The sequence below is a fragment of the Bubalus bubalis genome, chromosome 1 (genome assembly GCF_019923935.1).
Source record: "Bubalus bubalis isolate 160015118507 breed Murrah chromosome 1, NDDB_SH_1, whole genome shotgun sequence".
Lineage (NCBI taxonomy): Eukaryota > Metazoa > Chordata > Mammalia > Artiodactyla > Bovidae > Bubalus > Bubalus bubalis.
In genome coordinates, this window is record NC_059157.1 from 89,575,256 (window position 1) to 89,597,843 (window position 22,588).

General features: G+C 38.6%; 2 protein-coding genes across 4 annotated transcripts in view; one reads left to right on the forward strand and one right to left on the reverse strand.

The window, feature by feature from the left end:
- Positions 1-22,588, forward strand: part of CMSS1 (cms1 ribosomal small subunit homolog) — a 389,262-nt gene that overhangs the window by 93,134 nt on the left and 273,540 nt on the right. The window lies entirely within an intron of this gene.
- FILIP1L (filamin A interacting protein 1 like) overlaps positions 1-22,588 on the reverse strand; it is a 115,068-nt gene that overhangs the window by 81,201 nt on the left and 11,279 nt on the right. The window lies entirely within an intron of this gene.

Consider the following 22,588-nt stretch of genomic DNA (forward strand, 5'->3'; position numbering starts at 1 on the left):
CAAAATTCTCCTGGCAAGACTAATGCAATAAAACAGAGTTCTTTGAGCTTTTAGAGGTGAAGTGTTTCATTTCTCTAATAAATCTTCCTATCACTAAGAGCTTTCAAAGTAAACAAATTCATGTCTTTACAGTTGTTACGTGCTAGAGAGGCGGCATAAGCATACTGCCGTATCCATTACCTCTTTGTGGCTCTTAAAGGACGTAATTTTTTTTTAATTTAATTTCTATTTTATGTTGGGAAATAGTTGATTTCAGCTGTTAACCAAAAGGTTAGGGATTCCCTTGTGGCTCAGATGGTAAAGAATCTGCCCTCAGTGGGGGAGACCCAGGTTTAATCCCTGGGTGGGGAAGATCCCCTGGAGAAGGGCATGGATACCCACTCCAGTATTCTTGCCTGGAGAATTTCATGGACAAAGGAGCCTGCAGACTGCAGTCCTTGGGATCGCAAAGAGTTGAACACGACTGGGCGACTAACACTATGGTTGATTTACAGTGATGTGTTAGTTAGTTTTAGGTGTACTGCAAAGTGGTTCAGCTATACATATACATACGTGCATTCTTTTTCAGATTCCTTTTCCATGTAGATTATTGCAGAATATTTACTAGAGTTTCCTATGCTATACAATAGGTCCCTGTTGATTATGCATTATATATATATTAGTGTATATATGTTAATCCCTCACTTTTGCCCTTTGGTAACCGCAAGTTTGTTTCTGAATTCTGTGAGTCTGTTTGTAAATAAGTTCAGATTCCACATATAAGTGATATCATATGATACTTCTTTCTCTGTCTGATTTACCTAGTATGATAATCTTTAGGTCCATCCACGTTGCTGCAAATGGCATTATTTCATCCTTTTTATGGCTGAGTGATATTCCATTGTGTATATGTACCACATCTTCATCCATTCATCTGTCAGTGGACATTTCGTTTGCTTTCATGTCTTGGCTGTCGTAAACAGTGCTATAGTGAACACTGGGGTGCCTGTATATTTTCAAATTATGGTTTTCTCCATTTATATGGCCAGGAGCAGGATTGCTAGATCATATGGTAGCTCAATTTTAGTTTTTTAAGGAACATCCATACTCTCTTCCATAGTGACTATACCAGTTTACATCCTCACCAACAGTGTAAGAGGGTTCCCTTTTCTCCAGGCCCTCTCTCTGCAGCATTTACTGTTTATAGACTTTCTGATGATGACCATTCTGAACAGTGTGAAGTAATAATATTTCATTGTAGTTTTGACTTGCCTTTTTCTAATAATTAGTGATGTTGATCATCTTTTCATGTGCTTTTTTGGCCATCTGTATGTCTTTGGGAAAATGTGTGTTTAGATCTTCCACTCATTTCTTGATTGGGTTATTTGGTTTGTTTGATTTTTTTTTTCTTTTTTGATGTTGAACTGCATGAGCAGTTTGTATATTTGGAGAGTTAATCCCTGTCCATTGCTTAATTTGAAAATATTTTCTCTCATTCTCTGGGCTGTCTTTTCATTTTGTTTATGGTTTCTAAAGAAAGTAACTTTAAATAATTTTGAAAATTTTATTTATTTTATTTTTGGCTGTGCTGGGTCTTCACTGCTGCAGGAACTTTTCTCTATTTGCGGAGAGAGGGGGCTATTCTCTAGTTGCGGTGTGCGGGCTTCTCATTGCTGTGGCTTCTCGTGGAGCATGGGCTGTAGGGTGCAGGCTTCCATAGTTGTTGTAGCGTGTGAGCCCTAGGCTCAGTAGTTGTGGCACACAGGCTTAGTTGCTCTGTGGCATGTGGGATATTCCCAGATCAAGGATTGAACCTGTGTCTCCTGCATTGGCAGGCAGATTCTTTACCACTTAGCCACCAGGGAAGCCCCTAAAGGAAGTAATTTTTAAAGGTTATCTGGGAAATATTAGTAGTTAGCCCTTGGACTGATAAAAGTAATGTTCTATAATTCAAAATATTCCCATATGTAAATACATATTTCATTTGATTCATATTTCACTTCTGATCCACAGATCTCAAATTCTTTGCCCAAATAGTTGCCCTTATTTTTCTTAATTAGCCCTTGTACAAGAAAAGTGGTCTGGAGAAGGAAACAGCAACCCAGTCCAATATTCTTGCCTGGGAAATCCCATGGACAGAGGAGTTTGGCAGGCTACAGTCCATGGAGTCTCAAAGGGTCTGACATGACTTAGCAACTAAACAACAACAACAAGAGAAGTGGTAGGTAGGAAGACTATTTCTGCTCATTTTGTAGATGGATACATCAGCCCAGAACTCGTTTGTTTTTGTTTTGTTTTTTATCAAGTTTGCTCAGGAAAATTGGGACCAAACTCAAAAGATGGCCAGAGACAGGGATATTCTGTAAGAAAGATTAGCTAAATAACTTTTTTCAGGGATGAAATTGGAATGTTTTCTTGGCAGAGGTCAGGCTACATTCAAAATAAGTAGATGCTCCTGTTCCTTTCTGTTTTCCAGTTAGTTATATCTCTGTGCCATTTATTCACATGTTGCTGTAATTAGCCAAGTTTAGGCCATGCAAAAGGGATTAGTTGCATATTACACACCCACATCTCTCTTGCTGGGATTTAGGATGGAATGAGATTTATTTTTCCATTTACTTTAACTAAATGAGCATGTACTTCTCCAATCCCATTTTACTGTTAAGTCTTTACCAGGAAGTTGTATAGCAATTGGTAACATGGAATCCATTTCTGAAAAGCCTTGCCCTCTTTGGTGTTTTACTTATAGTAGTAGTTTTCTGGATGGTGTTGTTAATGTTTTTATTACAATATGTTCTTTCCAAATTTGACTCTGAACACACCTAACATAGTGTTTTGTGTATGCTGTAGGTTCTCTGACAGATCACCCATGTCAGGTTGAGATTTTTCTTGGGCTCAGGATAAAGGGGAATCCCAGGGTAATGGCACGTAGGGTTTGTGTACCCTGGCCCTAAACTACTCATCTTCAATAGAGACTTAGTTCCACAGACTCCTCTTCTTCAGTCCTTTTGTGCCTATGGGTATAGTTTTCTGCCTGGAATACCATTTCTGCTCTTCTCTGCCAGATAAGAGTCCACTAGGCCTTCAAGCTAGGAAATGGCAACCCACTCCAGTGTTCTTGCCTGGAGAATCCCAGGGACGGGGGAGCCTGGTGGGCTGCCGTCTATGGGGTCGCACAGAGTCGGACACGACTGAAGTGATTTAGCAGCAGCAGGCCTTCAAGCTAATTGCTCCCTGCTGGGATGCTTTAGCCTTGTCTCCATGAAGAGCTAATCCATCCCTCAAATGGGATACTGGAGCACTCTGTGCCTGCTTTCATTGTAGCCCACAGTTAATTACCACATCCTACTTATGTTTTCTACTGAGACCTCAAAGACGGCCTCCATATATTATTCATTGCTTTTTCCGAAGTTCCTAGTTCCATATATAGTGTTCAGTTAAATGAATGTCAAATGATGAATGAGTGGATGATAGATATCCTCATTGTCCCTTTTTCTTCCCCTTTCCATATAGAATGAAAATGTTTCCCCAGCCCCCCCACCCCGCCTCCAGCAAATATTAATTTGCCTTTGGGCACTTCCCTTTGGTATATCCCCATTACCTTATTTTCAGGTCTTTGCCCTTTGGTTCAAGAGTGTGATCTGGCATTAAAAGGCTTTCCTTATAAAATTTTAAGAAAACAACTAACCTATATCTCATGAGAAATATCTATTGTCATTAATAGTTTTATATCTATCATATTGATCACTTAGATCACTCAAGTTTTATCCATAAAGACCAGAAAGGGTTTTGTTCAACCATAAAAAGGAATGAAGTGCTTTTTAGGTGCTACAACATGGATGAAGCTTGAAAACATTATGCTAAATGAAAGAAGTCAGATACCAAAGGCTACATATTGTATTCCATTTATATGAAATGTCCAGAGCAGATAAAACCATAGAGACAGAAAGCATATTAATGGTTTCCAGGGGCAGGGAGGGGAAATGGAGAGTGACTGCTAACGGACACAGGCTTTCATTTTATTGCCAAATAGTAGTCCATTGTATGCACATACCATAGGTTTGTTGATCATTTATGTTGATGGACATTTGAATTATTTCTCTTTGGGGCTATTTTGAATAATGCTGCTATAAATATTCATGTTTAAGTTTGTGTGGGCATTTGTTTTCCTTTCTCTTGGAGTGGAATTTCTCTAGGAGTGGAATTGCTGGGTCAGATACTTCACTTCACTTTGCTTCACATCATACTAATGTTATAATTGACTGTTTGAAGAATTGACAGACTATTTTCCAGAGCAGCTTCATCATTTTACATTCCTACAGCAGTATGTAAAGTTTCCAGTTTCCCTACATCCTCACTAACACTTGTTATGATCTATCTTTTTTCTTATTATTATCCTAGTGTCTGTAAAGTATGATTGTACTAAAAAAGACAGATCATAACAAGTGCTAGTAAGAATGTAGGGAAATTGGTCAATCCCTGGGTCAGGAAGATCCCCTGGAGTAGCAAATGGCAACTCACTCCAGTATTCTTGTCTGGGAAATCCCATAGAGAGAGGAGCTGGGTGGGCTACACTCCACAGGGTCACAAAGAGTTAGATACAACCGAGCAACTAAGCATGCACATTGATTGCAAAAAGTAATATCTCATGGTTTTGATTTACATTTTCCAGATTATTAATGATATTGAACACCTTTTTCTGTGCTTATCGCCCATTTGTACATGTTCTATGGAGAACTGGCATTTTTGCCAATTTTTTAATCTTTTTTGTTGTTGATTTGTTAGAGACTTATTTATTCTGGATACAAACCCTTTATCAGATGTAGGATCTATAGATATTTTCAATCTTGGGCTGACTTTTCATTTTCTTTATGGAGTCCTTTGAAGACCAAACATTTTTAATTTTGATGATATTTGTCAAATTTATTTGTTTTTGGTGTCATATCTAAGAAACCATTGCCTAATCAATATCACAAAGATTTATGCCTTTGTTTTCTTCTAGGAGTTTTACCATTTTAGGTGTCATATTTAGTTGGGTCTCTGATCTATTTTGAGTTAAATTTTGAATGTAATGTGAGGTATAGGATCCAGCTTTATTCTTTTGCTTGTGACTAGCACTACTCTTTTGTAAAACAGTCTTTTTAAGACTGTTTCTCCCCCACTGAATTGTCTTGGCACACTTGCTAAAAATCAGTTGACCAGCAGCATAACAGTTTATTTCTGTACTTTTCATTCTATTCCATTGATCTATTTTCATATCCTTTCACCAGTACTATACTGTCTTAATTATTGTAGCTTTGTAGTAAGTTTTGAAACTGGGAAGTATCAAATATTCAACTTTGCTCTACTTTTTCAATACTGTTTTGGCTATCTGGGCCCCATGAATTTCCATATGAATTGAGATCAGCATCTCAATGTCTGTAATATAATCATCTGGGATTTTAATAAGAATTATGTTGAATCTCTAGATCAATTTGGCAAGTATTACGGGCTTAACAGTATTAAGTCTTGATGCATAAACATGGGATGGATGTCTTCTTGCCATTTACTTAGGGCTTCTTTCAGTTCAGTCGCTTAGTCGTGTCCAACTCTTTGGGACCCCATGAATCACAGCACACCAGGCCTCCCTGTCCATCACCAACTCCCAGAGTTCACTCAGAATCATGTCCATCGAGTCAGTGATGCCACGCAGCCATCTCATCCTCTGTCGTCCCCTTCTCCTCCTGCCCCCAATCCCTCCCAGCATCAGGATCTTTTCCAATGAGTCAACTCTTCGCATGAGGTGGCCAAAGTATTGGAGTTTCAGCTTTAGGATCAGTCCTTCCGATGAACACCCAGGACTGATCTCCTTTAGAATGGACTGGTTGAATCTCCTTGCAGTCCAAGGGACTCTCAAGAGTCTTCTCCAACACCACAGTTCAAAAGCATCAATTTTTCGGCAGCCTTGACTAGACGGACCTTTGCTGGCAAAGTAATGTCTCTGCTTTTGAATATGCTATCTAGGTTGGTCATAACTTTCCTTCCAAGGAATAAATGTCTTTGAATTTCATGGTGGCAGTCACCATTTGCAGTGATTTTGGAGCCCCCAAAAATAAAGTCAGCCACTGTTTCCTCTGTTTCCCCATCTATTTCCCATGAAGTAATGGGACCAGATGCCATGATCTTAGTTTTCTGAATGTTGAGCTTTAAGCCAACTTTTTCACTCTCCTCTTTCACTTTCAACAAGAGGCTTTTGAGTTCCTCTTCACTTTCTGCCATAAGAGTGGTGTCATCTGCATATCTGAGGTTATTGATATTTCTCCCAGCAATCTTGATTCCAGCTTGTGCTTCTTCCAGCCCAGTGTTTCTCATGATGTACTCTGCATAGAAGTTAAATAAGCAGGGTGACAATATACAGCCTTGATGTACTCCTTTTCCTCTTTGGAACCAGTCTGTTGTTCCATGTCCAGTTCTAACTATTGCTTCCTGACCTGGATATAGGTTTCTCAAAAGGCAGGTTAGGTGGTCTGGTATTCCCATCTCTTTCAGAATTTTCCATAGTTTATTGTCATCCACACAGTCAAAGGCTTTGGCATAGTCAATAAAGCAGAAGTAGATGTTTTTCTAGAACTCTCTTACTTTTTCGATGATCCAGCAGATGTTGGCAATTTGATCTCTGGTTCCTCTGCCTTTTCTAAAATCAGCTTGAACATCTGGAAGTTCACGGTTCATGTATTGCTGAAGCCTGGTTTGGAGAATTTTGAGCATTACTTTAGTAGCGTGTGAGGTGAGTGCAATTGTGCAGTAGTTTGAGCATTCTTTGGCATTGCCTTTCTTTGGGATTGGAATGAAAACTGACCTTTTCCAGTCCTGTGGCCACTGCTGAGTTTTCCAGATTTGCTGGCATATTGAGTGCAGCACTTTCACAGTATCATCTTTCAAGATTTGAAATAGCTCAACTGGAATTCCATCACCTCCACTAGCTTTGTTCGTAGTGATGCTTTCTAAGGCCCAGTTGACTTCACATTCCAGGATGTCCGGCTCTAGGTGAGTGATCACACCATCGTGATTATCTTGGTCATGAAGCTCTTTTTTGTACAGTTCTTCTGTGTATTCTTGCCACCTCTTCTTAATATCTTCTGCTTCTTTTAAGTCCATACTATTTCTGTCCTTTATCGAGCCCATCTTTGCACAAAATGTTCCCTTGGTATCTCTGATTTTCTTGAAGAGATCTCTAGTCTTTCCCATTCTGTTGTTTTCCTCTATTTCTTTGCATTGATCGCTGAAGAAGGCTTTCTTATCTCTTCTTACTATTCTTTGGAACTCTGCATTCATATTCTTATATCTTTCCTTTTCTCCTTTGCTTTTCACTTCTCTTCTTTCCACAGCTATTTGTAAGGCCTCCTCAGACAGCCATTTTGCTTTTTTGCATTTCTTTTTCTTGGGGATGGTCTTGATTCCTGTCTCCTATACAATGTCACGAACCTCCATCCATAGTTCATCAGGCACTCTGTCTATCAGATCTAGTCCCTTAAATCTATTTCTCACTTCCACTGTATAATCATAAGGGATTTGATTTAGGTCATACATGAATGGTCTAGTGGTTTTCCCTACTTTCTTCAATTTCAGTCTGAATTTGGCAATAAGGAGTTCATGATCTGAGCCACAGACAGCTCCCAGTCTTGTTTTTGCTGATTGTATAGAGCTTCCCCATCTTTGGCTGTAAAGAATATAATCAGTGGTCAACACTGATTTCGGTGTTGACCATCTGGGATGTCCATGTGTAGAGTCTTCTCTAGGACTTCTTTAGTATCTGTCAATGTTGTTTTGTAGTTTTCAGAGTATGCCTTGTACTTCTTTTGTTTAATTTATTTCCAAATGCTTTATTTCTTTTTGGTGCTATTGTAAATAAAATTGTTTTCTGAATTTCATTTTTAGTTTGCTCACAGCTACTGTGTGGAAATACAATTGATTTTTGTGTATTGATCTAGTTTGTATTTTACAAGCTTGCTGAGCTTATTTATTAGTTCTATAGTTTTCTCAGTGGTTTTCTTAGGATCTAATTGTTACCACTATTATTATCATTGTTGTCAGTTTAACAAAAATGTTCCAAGATTGTTCATCTTTCGTAAAAGACATTGATATTATTTGATCTGTGCCTAGATCTAAGTTTTTATATGACCTTGTGAGCTACTTTTGGCTTCCTAGGTGACATTAGTAGTAAAGAACCCACCTGCCAATGCAGGAGTTGTAAGAGACGTGAGTTCAATCCCTGGGTCGAGAAGATACCCTGAAGGAGGGCATGGCAACCCACCTCAGTGTTCTTGCCTGGAGAATCCCATGGACAGGGGAGCTTGGTGAGCCACAGTCCATAGGGTCTCAAAGAGTCAGACACAACTCAAGCAACTTAGCTGTTGCTCCTAAGTCACTTCAGTCGTGTCTGATCTGTGCGACCCCATAGACGGCAGCCCACGAGACTCCCCCGTCCCTGGCAATCTCCAGGCAAGAACACTGGAGTGGGTTGCCATTGCCTTCTCCCAAGCAACTCAGCAGGGATGCTTTATATGTATATATCATCAGTCTTAGTTTTGTAGTTTGAAGAGAAACTTTATTCCACCCATAAGCTGTATGAGCATACATTAACACTATTATCTGTTGAGATTTATAATATTTTTGTAAAGCTTAGTTTAGAAAAGAAAAAAAAAAATTACCTGTATCATTTTCTCTGAAAGAAGAAAGTGGCCATAGATTACAATGGCTCACACGTTCATAATAGTTTTATCTCTCATTTTGCTTTATTTCTGATTTTCCAGAAAATTTCTAGGGACAGTTTGGAGTTCATGAATCATGTCCTGTTCCCCTCACAGGCAGTGCCAAATCCAAATAAGTAGCATTCCTTGTTTTGGGGACAGCATAAAGAAAGTATATGCGGGCTTTACTTCTAGAATTCTGTTACCTTTGATTCTTCTGTGGTCACTTTGTTCACTTCATCAGGCAGATACTACTGCAAGTAAGTACAAATTTCATTTGAACTGCCTGAGCTTCTGCTCTTGCATCAAATCCCTGCTCTGTAGCTTTTACAAAATGGCAACCCACTCTAGTATTTTGCCTGGAGAATCCCATGGACAAAGGAGCCTGGCAGGCTACAGTCTATGGGGTCACAAAGAGGACACGACTTAGCAACTAAATCACCACCATCACCAGCTAGCTCTGAAGACCTCTTGGGGGAAGTGCTGACAAGTAAATGAGTGTGGTCTGTGGACCTGACTCTGGAAGTGTCATCTCCCTGCTGTCCCTGTCCTCACCCCCACTACTATCTTCTGTGGTGTCTTAAGCATCCCATGCAAAGGCTTCTTTTCTTGTGGGTTTTAATTCTTCATTATGCAAAAAAAAAAAAAAAAAAAAAAAAAAGGAAAGTTACTACTGAGTAACTTGTTTCTGAAAGAAAGTTAGAATTACCTACATCTGAATTTATTGAGAGTCAATTGACCGGGCAATGTTTGGTAGCAAATAAAAGAAAAAAGAATGCTATCTAAAGCCTAGTCAAATGAATTGCATCTCTAGAATGAAATAATATGCAGCCACTTTTTTTTTTTAAGGTAGAAAGATCTCCTTTATGAATTACTTATGATATATGCTTACAGTAAATTTTTAGAAATATACACAGAAAACTATTAGCTCCACTTTACTTTTGGGGAGTCGGAAGTGAGGAAAAGTCAGAGAAAGGTTAATTTTCATTTTACTTTTATAAATCTCCACTTTATATTTAATTTTTATTTTATACTTTTCTGTTCATTTAAAATTTCTAACTATATTCTTGTGTTATTATTTGTTCACTTATGTGTTATTTCTAACAGAAAAAGAAGTGGAGATGATAATATGATGAACCCCTTTGGGTCCCTCTTACAGCTTCAGTATTACTAACTCTTGGCCAGTCTTGTTTCTTCTGTATCACCCTACTGAAGGGTAGCAGAATATGCCACCAAAAGTATATCTCTTTAGTATAAGAAATATTTTGAGCTGACTGTTTAAATAAACAGCAGGTATAGGAAAAGTTCTAAAAATAAGATTAGAGTTTCTCTTCTGTAAGGGAAATTTACGTTTATGAAGGAAATCTCTGTGTAAGGGTATCTCCAGAGAAGGATGACTAAATCATAAGAGAAGCTTATCAGCAAAGAAGGCACCAACCTAAATCTGAATAACAACCATACACAAGCTTTTTCTGGTAACTTCTCATAACGGGCTACCATTTTCCTCATTCCTCACTACTCTTCTTTGTTTTGTCTTTAGCTGAAGGTGGTATTTAGGATTGTAGTTTAGGTCATCTTATAGTTTCTCATTTTCCCTGGGTATCTCCTATGTATACATGAGGTATATATGTTAATAAACTTCTGTTTGGTTTTCTCTTCTTAATCTGTCTTTTATTTCAGTGGGTCTCAACCAAGATCTCAAAAGTGTAGAGAGGGAATTATTTTTCCTCCACTAGGCTATGCTTCTCGATCTGGATTATTTTGAAATAAATCCCAAACATCCTATTCCTGTCATTTTCCTGACCGTGCTGTCCCCTGAAGGCATTAGATGCTGTAACGCTGCCCCCACCCCAGGCCTTTTTATGTTTCAGCAGTAAAGAATCTGCTTGCCAATGCGGGAGACCCAGGTTGATCCCTGGGTCAGGAAGATCCCCTGGAGAAGGAAATGGCAACCCACTCCAGTATTCTTGCCTGGGAAATTTCATGGACAGAGGAGCCTGGCGGGCTGCAGTCTATGGGGTCACAGATTCAGACATGACTTAGTGACTAAAGAACAACAATCATTACATATTTTAAATTAAAATAATTGTTAATAAGACACCATCTGTAGCAAAGTATGAATTAGCTATCACTATTTAATAAAAAGAATTTTAATATCTGAAATCTAAAGAAACTTTCTTTGGGTTTTTTTTGCATGATTTGGTGAGTTGTGAGCATTCAGTCATGGTACAGGAACAATTCATTCTGAAGCTACAAACCTCTTTGGATTCCTGAGGCTTCTTTTTGGAACTGGAAGTGGGAACTAACTGACTGCCCCACATGTTCCCTAACAAAATAAAATCAATTTGAACGAATACAGACTTATACAGAAAAGACAAGGAGACATGTTTCAAGATTAAACTCTTCCAGGATGAAGGCAATGGCACCCCACTCCAGTACTCTTGCCTGGAAACTCCCATCGACGGAAGAACCTGGTAGGCTGCAGTCCATGGGGTCACTGAGAGTCGGACACGACTGAGTGACTTCATTTTCACTTTTCACTTTCATGCATTGGAGAAGGAAATGGCAACCCACTCCAGTGTTCTTGCCTGGAGAATCCCAGGGATGGGGGAGCCTGGTGGGCTGCCATCTCTGGGGTTGCACAGAGTCGGACATGACTGAAGCGACTTAGCAGCAGCAGCAGCAGCAACAGTCTAGAAGAGAATTCATTTGCTGCCATCCAGATGTTTTTTCAGGATGAAGTTTTCTCTCATTTCTCTGCTTTGTCATCATTGAGGCATCCTCACTTAGATTTCAACACAGTTGAAAATTAAAGAGTGATTTCTCCCTCTTCTAACATTTTTGTTGTTTTGTGCTTCTTTGTTTATTGATAAAAGCTTATCCTTCAGAGGAACGGTGAGAGTAAGCCACTGAATTCTTCTATATGAAGAAGCCACAGGAGTTCTCTATCTTTGTATCCACAAATAAACACATGAAATGGCCATTTATTTAATCTATGTGCTGTCCTAATGGCTTAATGCTATCATGCTTGGAAGTTTGTCTGTAAAACAGCTGGAGTGTTCTTGAGAAGGTTATTAAGTGGAGCTTTGATTAATTGACAAATATGTTTAGAGTAAGAAGTAATTTGACATAAAGCAAATGACAGATGAGCATCACAGGGAAATGGTCTTTTTATTTTTATGGCCATTTGTACTTGGTCCTCACTAATGCCATTACTGATAAATATTGCATTTTGAGATCAGCCGCATATGATTCTCTTTTCCCCAAATTGTTTCTTTACATATATATGCACACATATATGTATACATATGTGTGTATACATATATATACATATTGCAGTGTTTGTTATGACATGAGGTGCTTTGAATGTCGTATGTACTTAGAACAAAAAAGTGAAAGTCACTCAGTTGTGTCCAGCTCTTTGCGTCCCCATGGACTATATAATCCATGGAATTCTCCAGGCCAGAATACTGGAGTGGGTAGCCTTTCCCTTCTCCAGGGGATCTTCCCAACCCAGGAATTGAACCAGGGTCTCCTCATTGCAGGTGGATTCTTTACCAACTGAGCTATCAGGGAAGTTAGAACAACAACAACAACAAAAAAAAGCATGCTGTAAAGTGACAAACTATATGGTAGAAATTACTTATTTTGAAGAAACACGTACTCAGCCTCATAAATCCTGCAAATATGTTTCTTCTGAAACATTTTCTGAAGATATAAATTATCTGTTCACCAGGCATCTCAAATATTTCATGCTGTCATTAGGCAAGTCATGGAAATAAATGAGACAATGCTATGGGCATAATGTATTATGCATGATAAATAGGGAAGTTACGTGAGGAAGTGAGAATTGGTGGGTAGAAATTGAGTTAAATAGGAGAAATTGATTGAAAATTCTCACATACTCCTAATCAACCAAATTATTAAAAAGGGAATTTGACAAAGTGTACTTTGGATTCCGCAGTGTTAAACAAGTCAAACTTGTCTGTGGAAGGCCAGTACTATAAGCAGTATGAACTATTGCCAGATTTGTCATGTGGTAGGAAAGGTAAGCCAGGATCCTGCCTTGGGACTTTACAGCTTTTGTGGGATTCTACAGAGGGTTTCAGACCTTTCAGAGAAAGAGCAACAGAAGCAGTGTCTTGGAGGATTGGTGCTGGTAGGCCATTAGAATTTGAATTTGATGAGGAAAAGGAAATGTACTGAAATTATATTGACATTGGCAAAATATTCCTTCAAGAAAATGTTATGTTTGAGTATGTTTTTGATGATATGTTAGAATTTTGGTCAGAAGTAATATATCTCTAAAATCAAATTCCAAGTCAGTGGGAAAGTCTGATTGGGTTATGAACATTCTCTCACTTTACATGGTTTTTAATATATTTTAAATGAGATCAGATTCAGGATTAGTCTCAGGCAAAGTTATAAAGTAAGAAATGGGTACTCTCCTTCATTGAGAGTGATAGTATAAATAGTCTATTTATATCAATAGAATGCAAACTCTGAGAAGGCAATGGCAACCCACTCCAGTACTCTTGCCTGGAAAATCCCATGGACGGAGGAGCCTGGTGGGCTGCAGTCCATGGGGTCGCTAGGAGTCAGACACGACTGAGCGACTTCACTTTGACTTTTCACTTTCATGCATTGGAGAAGGAAATGGCAACCCACTCCAATGTTCTTGCCTGGAGAATCCCAGGGACGGGGGAGCCTGGTGGGCTGCCGTCTATGGGGTCTCACAGAGTTGGACAAGACTGAAGCAACTTAGCAGCAGCAGCAGCAGCAGCAACTGAGCTACAGTTTTTAAAATCCTGAAAAGTTTTATAACTTTTGACCTAGCAATTCCACATCGAAAACTTTATTCTATGGCAACAGTTGGGAAGGCATAAAAATTAACCGGGATGTGAGGCTTTTCTTCATAGTGTTCTTTATAAAAGTAAAAAAGTAGAATGAATCTAAACGCCCACAATAGGGAATTTGAATAAATTACATCTGTATGACAATAGTATTCATGTACTTAAAAATTATGATGTTCAGGAATAGTTGGTGATTTAGGAAAATGTTCATGTTTTTGTCAGTGAAAAAAACAAGATACAAAAACTATGCAAAGTATGAGTTGAGAGAGTTATTTTTAGTTTTTTTAAATAGTTAATATTTCTGATATTCTTAAACCAAATCCTATCTTTGGATGGTTCTCTCCTCCAGTGCCTTGATAAAGGACCCATTCTGTTTTATATCTGCTTTCAGTAGAATAATCCCAAAGCTCTCAAGCATATTTTGCTTTCTCTACCAAAATTGACTTGTTTCATATATTATTCTCTAAAGCCTCTTGATGAAAGTGAAAGAGGAGAGTGAAAAAGTTGGCTTAAAGCTCAACATTCAGAAAACAAAGATTATGGTATCTGGTCCCATCACTTAATGGCAAATAGATGGGGAAACAGTGTCAGACTTTATTTTTGGGGGCTCTGAAATCGCTGCAGATGGTGATTGCAGCCATGACATTAAAAGACACTTACTCCTTGGAAGAAAAGTTATGACCAACCTAGACAGCATAATCAAAAGCAGAGACATTACATTACCTACAAAGGTCTGTCTAGTCAAGGCTATGGTTTTTCCATTGGTCATGTATGGATGTGAGAGTTGGACTGTGAAGAAGGCCGAGTGCCAAAGAATTGATGCTTTTGAGCTGTGGTGTTGGAGAAGACTCCAGAGAGTCCCTTGGACTGCAAGGAGATCCAACAAGTCCATTCTAAGGGAGATCAGCCCTGGGTGTTCTTTGGAAGGAATGATGCTAAAGCTGAAACTTCAGTACTTTGGCCACCTCATGCGAAGAGTTGACTCATTGGAAAAGTCTCTGATGCTGGGAGGGATTGAGGGCAGGAGGAGAAGGGGAAAACAGGATGAGATGGCTGCATGGCATCACTGACTCAATGGACGTGAGTTCAAGTGGACTCCAGGAGATGGTGTTGGACAGGGAGGCCTGGCGTGCTGCAATTCATGGGGTCGCAGAGAGTTGGACACAACTGAGTGACTGAACTGAACTGAAAGCTGGGCTAAGTGAAAAGAACTAATCCAGAAGATAATTTTTGAGAAGATATTAATGGAAAGTACTAAATTAAAATGTAACAACTTTTTCTACATTCTAGTCACTTATTCAGTAAATATTTATTAAACTTCTCCGTGTACTTGGCCCTATAGAAGGAATTGTGAACAAAGTAAATCAGAAGCCCACTTACCTTATTATGGGAGTATTTGATTTTTTATAATTCCTTTAGTCAAGATGATGTAGTTAGTGTGGGGATCTTGTGACACTGCCTTGCCCAAGGACCAGTGGAGTCTGTTGGTGCACTTAAAAACCATCATTTGACGTTAGTCTTTATTTTGAGTATGTGATAGACTGTGCTTTTCATAATATCATTGCATTAACCTTTCTGTTTATGATTTCCATAAGGGCGACATAGGTCTCCATGATTTAGGAGATGAGGGGGAAATTATTGAGTACTATGGTGTCCAGCTCAGTGTTACAATGTTAGATCCTTAGGACATTCAGCAATACCACTATCTAAAGGAAATAGGATACAACCAGGCCTAGAAAAGGACCGCTTATTTGTGCCTGCTCTGTATTTTCAGCTGTCATTCTACCTGAAACACAACATGACACTTGTTTTTGTGTCTTTGTTCCCCATACCAAAGGGTATGTCCCTTGGAAACTTTTATTCATCAGCACATCCTTAGCACCAGCATAGGTTCCAATTAGGTTTCTTCCTCGCAATCCATAATATGCCTAGTGGTGTAGTAAAGTGTATGCAAATGAACTAACTTGAAGAAAGGCAAATTTGCAGAAAGATGCCAATGCATACTGACTGTCAGCCATCATACTTAGCACTTCCTATGCATTGTATAATTTAGTAATTTCAGCAACCTGTGAGATCCATATCATTTTATTAACAGATGATAAAATTGAGACTTACAGAGAGTAAGTACTTTGTTCAAGGTTAAACAGCTAGTAGGACCAGATGAGAGGATGGGAGCATGGTTCAAACTCCTGTTGGTTCTGACTCCAGAGCCTATGCTTTTAACCCAATACCATATGTACACACTTCTAAGGAAAGGCCTTTCTGTGCATTGATATTTACTCAACATTTATGCCCGGCATTTCCTATTCTCATGGCTGGCCAAAGCTGTTTGGCTTCATCTTCTCATGAGAAATAATATATTTGCCAGCAAAGTTTACCTACCAGATGGAAATTCAGGATACAGCTTAATTCTAATGTTCCACCTTGGTTTCCATTTATGAGGCAGAATTTTCCATTTTGATATGGCTTAATGACTCTTCCTCTTCTTGGTATTTTATAGCCAGATGGAACAGAAGTTTGGGGTTGCCTTTCCACATTCAGTCTTTGACTTCCTGTTTTATAGAGCTGTTAAGCTAGTAGCTAAGAGCCAGTTAGATATATTTATCCAAGACTTACTGTATGTCCTCCACTCTCCTAGGGCTATGTGGGTCGTTGGATAATTACACTTCTTAATATCCTTTTTGACTGACCTTTCATCATGTTGCAACACCAGTGTCAGTACCACAGAATGAACACCTGCATCTTCTGAGATATTTTATGAAGGTCTTACCTTTTCAATTATGGTATAATTACGTCTTAACTTTCTTTGGAATAGCAGGCACAAAGGTTGAGCACCTAGTAATGATTCTGGGGAGAATATTACTCACTATGTTATCAGAGCTAGCCTCTGGTCTGGCCCTACTTCTGTTTAGCAGCAAGATTTGGGGGTTTCTAACTGAGTCTTGATGGGCTTCACTTTTCACAATTCAGAAATTAGAACATTGGTCTTTATTGCTAGATCTTTACTCATTTAAATTTAGGATTGAGAGATTTCTGTAATTTTTTATGGCTATCTCATAGATTGATTCTCTGTGGTGGAATAAATGGAATAGAAAGGCTGTAAATTGACCTCAATTTGCAAAGGTGATACTAAGTTCAGTTTCTAATATGTAACATTCAAGAAGTGATAGGACATACTTAAATCTAGATATCCTCTAAAAATGGAAACACTGCTGACGTAGATTTGAATCTGGTGGTTGAGGTGCTATCATTCTTACTGACATCTTTTGCTAGTGTGGCTTAGAATGATGGGGTTGAAGTAAAAGATACTTATTCATAATAGTATCACGTAATCACAGTGTTTTAAATCTGAAAGAGACACACAAATATAGCCTGTCCCATTTGTTTACATACAAGGTTGGAGAAATGGAATTTGCCCAAATCTGGTCTAGCTGCAGATCCAGTTTGCAGACCAGCATCCCCTTTCTCCAAGTTCCCTCATCCCTCACTATGCTTGTCATATTTCCTTTTAGACTGCTTTTTAACATTTGTAGTATTCTTTTGTAAGCAGTAAATTCATGAATCATTGTACAACTAAATACACACCCAGAATTATTTGTAAAATTTAGTTCAGGTTTCTGGGAAGGAAAAGCAATCAAATAGCGTCATCATTGTAGCCGAATTTTGACCTCTATAATTAAATAGTGTTGTATAGAAACCACTGAATTATGCAGTTACAAGGGTATGGTTTTGTGACATCTGCTGAAAGTTAAGTCATGATGTACAGTCCTAAATGAATGGGTTTTTTGGTTATCCTCATGAGGTAATCTCTCTGCATCCCTACCCAGACCCCGTGTTAGATCTGAGGTATATGAACACTGGGCTGATCACATTGTGAGTAGTTGTAGAGTCACAATATAAAATATGTTTGTGGTGGTCTCCATTTTGTTCTGACAAAGAACTGAATACCAATGACAAAGGTCAAATGGAGATCTGCCATCCATTCCACTACTTGTAAGACATAGCCTCAAGAATATGTCATACATATAACTCCTTGCCAGAAAACTGAACGGAAATGATTGCATTTGAGTACAATGCATTCTACAACAATAGTTTAGTGTGCATGAAATTTAAAACTGCTGGCTTTCCAAATAGGATTTTTAAAAAGTAGACTTTAGCTTATTTATTTTTAAAAAACATTATGCCCTCTGTGTTATGCTTTGTGGGATATTTTTAAAAGCTGGGATTTAAGACCAAAAAATTTGAAAATCCTAATGGTAATAGTTGCAAGATACTGGATCCTCTTGAAGTACTGTAGTTTAATGTGTTTATTGAATTCTCCTGTTTTATTTTCATGAGTATTTAATGTATTATGTTTTTGTACCATACTGGTGCTTTTTTCCCTTACCCATCATGATTTCATAGTGCCCTGGAAGCCTTAGTATCAAATCATAAAGGCTACAGTGGTGTCTCTGCCCTACACATGCACAAATGAGTTGGGGTTATATGCCAGTGAGGAAGTCATCTACTTCCTTCTCCTAGTATCTAGTGTAGGACCTGGCATGTAGCAGGCATTTAATTAATTGAGGTGTTTTTGGTTTGGGTTTTGGGTGGGTTTTTTTTTTTTTTTTTTTTTGGTTTTGGTTTAATGGCACCCCACTCCAGTACTCTTGCCTGGAAAATCCCATGGACGGAGGAGCCTGGTAGGCTGCAGTCCTTGGTGTCGCTAAGAGTCGGGGACGACTGAGCGACTTCACTTTCACTTTTCACTTTGATGCATTGGAGAAGGAAATGGCAACCCACTCCAGTATTCTTGCCTGGAGAATCCCAGGGACAGAGGAGCCTAGTGGGCTGCCGTCTATGGGGTCGCACAGAGTCAGACACGACTGAAGTGACTTAGCAGCAGCAGAAGTGGCCAGCAGCATTAAATAGCTAAGTAACTAGTTAGTTTAACTAAAAAATAGATTAATACACTCATTCATTTATATATATTTCAAGGGAGTATTCAAAACCTCTAGAAAGAAGATTTGATGTCTTTTGAGAGAAGTCTTTGAAAGTAATCCAATATATTCAGTTAACAGGAGAGTCAAATATGGCTCAGTGTTTCACTCACCTTTCCTGGTGCCCATCTAGAAAACAGGCCTGTCATAGTAGAAAAGAGTTAATAATAGAAATCTTTATAAAGTTGCTTCAGCCAAAGGGAAAGGTGAAAATGTTTTATTCTTTACTAAGGACTTAACCCAAGATGTGGTCAAGTCAACAGCCTTGAAGCTGGGCTCCTGCTGACTTTGCTGCAAAGACCCTTCTGCCCCCTGAGCCATTGTTCTGCCTAGTCGCACTTGGGCAGGACAGCAGCAATAGATTAACTCTGCCTGTGACTCGTTCCTTACTATGTGGCTTTTGAGAAGCTACCATTTGAAGTCCTGCTTTATAAGATCACAACTATCAGTGCTAAGCTACTTGGCGAAGATATTATAAAAAGTAATTTAAGGTTTTCAAAAAATCCATAGTTGAAGTCACAGTTTTAGACAGAGTTGCCATAACAATATTTGTTTCCCACTTCAGTGATGGTTTCAAGGCCAGAAGGGCAATAATATATATGGTTAGTATACATGGTTTGCTTTAGTGTTCTAAGAAAGAAAGCATGATTTAAAAAAAAAAAAAAAATAGGAAACTTTTTTTTTCTTCCCAGCCTTTTCCCCCATTGAAACTGAAAAAGGAAAAAAAAAAAAATTATGCAAGCTATTTTGAAAGTACAGACAAAATTGGCATTTCATTTATGGGAAAATTTTGCAAAACTGCACTGACTAAAAGTGATTTTTGTTTTGGCTTTCCTGTGAAGTCCTCCAAAAAGGCCAAAAATTACTGGCATTGCTTTTGTATAAAACCTTTCACATAGACGCCACTTGTAATTCAGCCAAGTACATAATTCAGGTCATCAGTGATACACATATCCACACATTGGAGCTGGTTGGTGAACAGAAAGTTGTCATGAAATGTGGACATATTATTTTATGGACAGACCAAACTGCACAGATTACAGTGAAGGAAACTTTACATTAACACACTTGGGAACAGGGTTTCCTGAGCTGTTCCCTGCCCCCACCCTTCTGCAGTGGGAAAGCCAATTGTTTACTGATTACGACAACGACATCATTTGGCAGACATTTTGGCCTCAACTCAGTGTGACATCAGCCTCCTTTAGGGTTTTCCACATAAAATGAATTCTCCAAAGAAAACACAGAAATGGAGCCTGAATTTGAAATCCATTATTACACCCTCTAAGGTCTCATTAACTATCTCAATCATGTATTTCTTAATTTTTATTTAATTTCCAAGTAGATGTTATCTAACACTAAAAATAGGAGCTCTGAACTTTCACAGTGTTTTCTCAGAGTTCCAGTCAGAAACTATATTATAGTTATAGAGCTATATTTATGGCTGTATTCACTCAAACCACTTTTATGGCGGTTATGATATCTTTGTTTCTTTGTACTGAGGGTCACTGATTCGGGAGTGGCTTATATTACTCTGTTAGAGGAAGGAAACATTATTCTTTGACTTCTTAGAAAAAATTAGTCTTGTTTTTGTGAGGGGTGGCTGCATGTTTGAGAGGAAGTACTCTCACTAAAGTTAGGTTTGTGTTCTGTCATTTGTTGTCATAGAATGAGACGTGTGAATGGTACTTTACTCTCTTGTGTAAACACCTCCTCAGTGTATATTTACCTGAAATTACTAGTCCCCCATTTCCTCTTCATGAGGTGGTGGTCACTTAGTATTTTTATGCACATGGCCTTAAAGCGAGTTGAAGTCAGTTATGCCTTATGAGGCCCACAGCCTCCCTGCTCCAAGCATGGCGGCAGGAAGGGTGAGTGCACCAACACCGCCAAGCTCCGGGGACTGCGATGTACAGGTGGAGCAGAAGTATTGTCTGTGTTATCGTGTGAGTCGAGAATAGGCTTAACACTTTCATACCCAAAGAGTTCCATCTGGAAGCTGTACCTGGACAAATAGAAATAGGTGAATATTCCCATGTCTTCTGGAATGGCTAAACATGGAATGAGAATCACTGCAGTCATTTTTTCCAATTTGGGGGGTTAATGGCTTGTTTACTTTCATTATTCTTCAAGACAGAAAAACTTTGTGTCCTATATGGCTAAAAAATATGATCTTTTAAAATTCTCCCCCTTAAACTACTTTGATACATGTGGCAATACCATTCTTAATATATTGAGTCCATGGTGTACAATTTACATTCATCTCACTATTTTCCTTTTGCTCTAGCCATGGCCTTTATTCCTACTGCTCTTGTGTTCTCATTTCTCAGTGCTGTTCTTCTTTACTCTCTATTGATTTAAATAATCTTCACCATCTGCCTCCCAACTTTATAGTGTTACTTCTGGAAGCCCTTCTCAACCTTCCTTCAGAAGACAGTAGAGACACAACCATGAGCACTGGGACTATACCACCAAGAGCCTTCCACATTTCCACCCTAAATCTGTATCCTCTTGTCTTCTCTGTTACTGTTTAGTAAGCCCCTGGGGCAGGGATTTACCTGCCTACTTCTTTATTCTGTGGTGGGCAGCACTCTGACCCTGGTGAATAAATATTTATAATAATGAGAGATGAAAGGAAGTGTCTGTGTTCAACAAGTTAGTGCCAAGTAAGTGTGGAGGCTAAATGAGGCCACAGGCGCCAAATTGCAGGGGTTCGAAATAGTATTTAATATGACATTGTCTTATCGAATACCAAATTGTATACTGTAATGTCTTAATCAGATCTTCCCTCAGTGCCAGACTTCTTTTGCTCATTTAACTTGCCCCTGAAGATACTTCAGGTTCATGAGGGGCAAAGTAACAAGACCCCTCTCTATGTGGTGAGTAGAAAACAAACCCCTGATGAATGTAGAAAAAGAAATTGGATGGGAGGGCCATTGGTTATGTAATTTGGATACCTCGCTAAAATATGAATTGCAAGTAGTCAAATAAAATAGTTGAGACTACTAGTATTTTAGAAAAGGGCACTCACAAGTAATTGTTTTTTCTGTATTTTCCTGTGATTGTTAGAATCTAGCATCATTAGCCCTGTAACTTGTAAGAGAAGTATCCATGTAATAACAAAAGTTAAACGAAGATCCAGTAAAAATTTGAGATTGGTTATTTTCTATCTTTGCAATACTAATAGAGAAGAGTCATTGTCCTTTCAATTTAATAGGGATGTGCAAACTTTCTAAGGAGATTCAGAATAGAGGGTCAAAGTTGAGCAAAATAATCTGCCTTCCATATGGTTATAAAATATTTACTAACCATTTTCTCCCTTCTCTAAATCCTAGTTCACATTCTAAGCTTCTGTGTTCTCATTTCTTATTTATTCTTCAGAGTATTGTGATTTGGCTTCTGCTTTCACTGTTTTATTGAAATGACTCATTAAGTTCTTCAGTGTCTTCCTTATTGCCCATCTTTTTCTGTATTATCTTGTGCTGTTTGACTGCTCACTCTTTCTTGAGAGTCCTTCCTTGTTTGGCTCTTTGCTTTCTCTTCTGATTCTTCTAGTCCTCCGCCCTTCTTTATTCTTTCTCAGCTTCCCTTCTTGACCCATTTTTTTTTTTTTTTTTTTTTTTTGGACGAAAACCCTAACTTGATGGATTGTTGTGTTGTTTTCTAGAGTTCCCATCTCAAAATTCTCTCCCCTCACCAAACCAACACCCATAGCTTCAGCTCTCACCAGCTGCAAAAACACATCACCAGCCCAGCCTTTCCCAGACCTACATTTCTAACCATGGATTGTCTATTTAGACATATTGTTCTCCCCACTGGACAGTGGAACACTCCAGGTCCCTCATGCTCAACTTGTCTGAAGCAAGACCCCCTTCCCCCTTTTGAACCAGAAACCCTGCAACAGCAAAAAGCTGTGCGCCACTCCCACCTTCTGCACCTTAGTGAATAACCAGGAGTATAACTTTCTGTTTTCTTTTTTTTTTTAATATAAATTTATTTATTTTAATTGGAGGGCGAGGGTGGGATGATTTGGGAGAATGGCATTTCTGTT